This window comes from Schistocerca serialis, chromosome 5 (assembly GCF_023864345.2).
Source record: "Schistocerca serialis cubense isolate TAMUIC-IGC-003099 chromosome 5, iqSchSeri2.2, whole genome shotgun sequence".
Lineage (NCBI taxonomy): Eukaryota > Metazoa > Arthropoda > Insecta > Orthoptera > Acrididae > Schistocerca > Schistocerca serialis.
The window spans coordinates 93,222,575-93,227,692 of NC_064642.1; the positions used below are offsets into that span (position 1 = coordinate 93,222,575).

General features: G+C 46.1%; 1 pseudogene; it reads left to right on the plus strand.

The window, feature by feature from the left end:
- The first annotated feature begins 245 nt into the window (after positions 1 to 245).
- LOC126482944 (5S ribosomal RNA) lies at positions 246 to 363 on the plus strand (annotated as a pseudogene).
- Positions 364 to 5,118: the final 4,755 nt, after the last annotated feature.

Here is a 5,118-nt window from a genome sequence, read left to right on the forward strand (position 1 = left end):
TCACGTGGTTATTAACTACCTTGCAAGCCATAATACATGCCAACAGCTGAGTATACAACGAATGTCTTGGTAATGCCACTTCTAGGGTAAGAAACACCAGCGCTTACATTCATTTTAACAACTTTCCAACTCACCTGAAAGCGGCAGCTGTTGTTGCTGTCATCATTTAGAGGACTGGTTTGATGCAGATTTCTAAGCTAGTCTATCCTGTGCCAGACTTTTGATCTCTACATAACTACTGCAGGGCCAACGGCCTTGCCGCAGTGGTAACACCGGTTCCCCTCAGATCACCGAAGTTAAGCGCTGTCGGGCTGGGCTAGCACTTGGATGAGCGACTATCCGGTCTGCCGAGCGCTGTTGGCAAGTGGGGTGCACTCAGTCCTTGTGAGGCAAACTGAGGAGCTACTTGATTGAGAAGTAGCGGCTCCGGCCGCGGAAACTGACATACTGCAGGGAGGGCGGCGTGCTGACCACATGCCCCTCCATATCCGCATCCAGTGACGCCTATGGGCTGAGGATGACACGGAGGGCGGTCGGTACCATTGGACCTTCACGGCCTGCTCGGGAGAAGTTTAGTTTTAGTTTGTAACTACTGCAGACTACCGTTGTTTTAACCTGATTACTGTAGTCATACCTGTATCCCATTCTACAATATTTTATCCCACCAGTTCCTTCAATTATACGAGTACTTACTATTATCTGCTACATTGGGATCTGTCCTAACAACTGATACCTTCTGTTACTCATATTTCGCTACAGGCTACTCCCCCTGATTACGAATCAGCACCTCATCACTAGTTATATGAGCTAATCATCTAATCTCCAACACTCTTCTGCAGCACCACATGCAAAAACACTTTCTTCTTGGAAAGAATCTTCATTTTTGAGGAGGAGTGGGCGCTGATTTGAAACTGACAAATGAAAACGGTGTCCCAGACAGAGATTACAACCAGGAACCTTTGTCTTCCTTCTGGATGTCCTAGACTCGTAAGCTATGCAGAAGAACTTTCGTGAAAATGGAACGTAGGCGAAGAGGTACTGCCGAAAGTGAAGCTGTGAACTTTCGCCAGCAAAAGGCAAGTGTCCTAAGTTCGAGTCCCGGACCGGTACATAGTTTTAATCTGATAGGTAGTCACACCTCATTCCTTGTCTGAACTGTTTAGTCCTTAGTCCTTCCATGTTACAGATACGTAAAAGGACATATTCCAGACAAATCTGTATGGGTGATGAGGTCGGGGCTTGGATGAGAAGGATACTGTAGGGCGAAATGCCAACGCCAGAACTACGCCTGGCCCCCGTAGGGCTGCCAAGGGACGTCCTCGGTTGACCCCTAGAAACGCTGATAACAGCCGAGATACGAAATAAATCACAGCGCGTCATTTGAAATGTGTGTGTTCTTTACACTATAATAATAATTTATTATATTCAATACCTCTAGGCCAAGAGGGTCTATCTTCCATGAAATCATTTATTACTCTTTCCAGTCGAGCAGTTGATATAAAAACAATTTTAAAGGCTTAGTAATATGGAGGGAGGGACCGGCTCCTGATTAAGTTACACAGACTGTGTGAGCCTGTCTGGAGACAAGAATGGTTGGAAAAGAATATTGTTACTGGGCCCTCGCGAGCGGAAGACGAGCAGGGACTTCGTCAAAATGGTTCAAACGGCTCTGAGCACTATGGGACTCAACTGCTGTGGTCATAAGTCCCCTAGAACTTAGAACTACTTAAACCTAACTAACCTAAGGACATCACACTCATCCATACCCGAGGCAGGATTCGAACCTGCGACTAGCTGTCGTGCGGTTCCAGACTGTAGCGCCTTTAACCGCTCGGCCACTCCGGCCGGCTAGGGACTTCGTCGGCGTTGGGTTTACGTGTAGCGATGTGCAACATTGCTGAGATGTTGCACATCCATTTCTCTGTTCGATAGGCATTGTGTCTCCCTATACACTAACAGTTTGTAGCATAGTTATTTTACAGTGGCATAGCTATTATTTAAGTAACAGATTTTCGTAGGATTTAACTTCTGTTTCGTGTGTGATTGGCATAGGAGTTATCTTATTGTCTTTGAAAGGAACTGTAAGTGGAGATCGATAAGAGCAGTAGAATCTGGTATTGTCTTTACTTTGATGTATTTCCTTTCTGAGCTGAGATTTAGTGCCGACCATCATACCAGGTTAGAGTCAACACTGAAAAATGTGACAGATGTCTGATTTAATATTGGTGCAATCTGGTGTTTGTACATACAATTATAAAAAATAAACAAAATCACCTGAATATTTTCAGTGGGCTACGATGGCTAGTGACTATTGCCCCACCCTGTAAGTGATATGAATTTGAATGGTTTCAATGTTCAGAAAATGGATATCTGGCGGTAATTCTAATATACAACTTCGCAATTACTGTATGGCATCCATGGAATCTGAAACCAGTCAGAAATGAAGTGCTGTGGTTATAAACATATCTTATGTACGAAAAATGGAATTTACGTGATACCAGTTTGGTTAGGATCAAAGAGTTTTCAGCTAGGTGTCGCTATCGACTTTGCTTTCGTAATCGATAACCGATTATGAAATAATATTTCAGTCTCCACTGCTGCTATCGAGAGACATTGGGATAGTGGGTTTGTGTCTTTACCTGTGTGCGGCGCGCAGCTGGCTGTCGTGTCCTGCGTGGGGGCGGAGGGAACCCCACGGGGAGAGGCAGCAGCGGTGGGGGCGGTGGGGGCGGTGCGTGCGCGTCCTGCCACATCTGCGGGCGTGCATAGACAACGGCTGCAGCGGAACGCAGTGCGGTGCTCCACCTGCAAAGAAGCACGCAAATGGTGTGGAACTCGCTCAGAGGAGGATATCAGACTCAACTGACTGGCAGTGTCTGCACACATGCACGTTGTAAGGACTGTTCTCTGGCCAACCAAGCTACACTACGTTAGCGTTTGAGCCGTAATAAGCGACAACAGCGGCAAAGAGAGCAGCGACAAATACTAAGAGTGGGACGTAGAGTGTATTAAGCGTTAATGCCTCAGCTTTCATAAAAAGGTGTGCAACTCACAACTGAGCAATGTAGCAACGTTGGCTTTGGAACGGAAGCCAACTTTGTCCAAAATTTATCGATCTCACAGAGCATGGGTAGTTGACGTTTTCCTGAAAACGGAAGATTCTGCGCACCTGGCGTGACCTCCTCGCACTCCCGATTTGAATAACATAGAGCACGTCTGGGATGCACTAGGGAGGCGGGTCGGATCCCGTCAACATCCACCAACCACTTTCCAGGACTTGCGAGCAGCGCTGCGCGAAGAATGGCCGTTACTGCCTCAGCATTAGACAGAAGGCCCCATCGTTTGTCGGGCCTGTATTGCTGCCAGAGGTGGTCACACCCCATACTGAGCGCATTAACTAGCTGTTGGAATATGTGTGTAAATCCGTTAAGCCGGCCTGGGTGGCCGACCGGTTCTAGGCGCTACAGTTTAGAACCACCTGACCACTACGGTCGCAGGTTCGAATCCTGCCTCGGGCATGGTTGTGTGTGATGTCCTTAGGTTAGTTAGGTTTAAGTAGTTCTAAGTTCTAGGGGACTGATGACCTCAGAAGTTAAGTCCCGTAGTGCTCAGAGCCATCTGAACTATAAAATCCGTTAAGTTGGAAAAAAAAACAAAGAACATTTTTGTCTACCGTTATGCATGTTGTAATTGTTTACGTTCTGTACTCTTTATATTGTTTCTACTTTACTATAACCTGATTAAACTGTTTTGTGGCAAAATAAACGCAGCCTTGCAAAATTTCGGTTTCTTGCTTTAATTTTGGGCACCAGTGTATATTATAAATTAAATGGAAAATTCTGGGGCCACAATACCTCGCAAAAACCGCGCATGAGGTCCCAAAATCTCGTCACGACACCTAACAGCAGTTAAACCTTGCCGATTTAACCACAAAATTTCGTGAAGAGGTGTTTGAATGGTCAATATAATCCCTGCTCACACCATTTGGGATCCTCCTCGATATCAATCTCTTTCCACAGTGGTTGCATCCCGAAATAGTGTTCCACGTTCCCTTCACACGTGAATCCGTCGAGAATCACTCCCTAGACCACAGTGGAACTCATCTGTGAAAAGAACGTCCAGGTGGCACTTTCACGGCTCCACTCTCGACGTTCCCTTCTGTGAAGACGCGTCAGAGGTACACATACAGCAGATCTCCGACAATAAAGGCCACTCTTTCGATTTTTTCTGTACACCACTTACCGCCATACCACACGTCAAGGGGATGCTGCTTGGTCAAATGCCAGTTGCTGTGCAAGGCGGTACCGTCGCACCCTTATCGCACCCTTACAGCCAAATAACGGTTACCTCTTTCTGATGTTTGACGTTACACGTTGTTACACGTGGTCGCCCCTTCCCCTCCTCCACCCCCCCCCCCCCCCGGTCACACCCACCCCCCTGATCTTCGGGATACAGTTCCGATCTCTATAAATTGTCGCCACATCCGTTAAACGAGAGGATGATTCACATTAAGCCATCGGACCACATCAGTTTCCGACTGTCCTGCTTCCATTCTTCACAACACCCTCCACCGCAGAGAGCCTGGTAGGCGTCTTCTCTGCGCCTTATACTGCGCCGTCTGTGACTATGTACACAGCGATTGCGGATGTGGGACTACTCGGTAAACACTATCCCGTTTGATAGGTGCCCTGACGTCATCGTTGGCGTGATTGTCCGTTGACCAGAATGCCATCTTCCGTACAGTACACGATCGTACGGACATCTGTCGACATTTGTATGATTATATCGTGAATTAGACACAGGACGGGGAAATAGCGGTTTGTTGGCTTAATTTTGGACACCAGTGTAATTTCTGAGAAAAAAAAAACGATAAGTAGTCAGCAATATTTCACTCTTCGTAACCACATTGAATAATTATAAATACACGATAAACGGAAAAGAAGTGAAATGACTTCACTGAATTCAGATTTCTTTTTAGTTGTTTGTCTACTGGCCAGTCATACAATAGCGTATAATTTCCTTTTCCTGTTAAAGTTGCAACTATTGCAAAAATCGTAAGAGTAGTAACCTTAGTCAATGAGAAATTCCCAAAAACGAAGGTACCTTATATCTGTAATA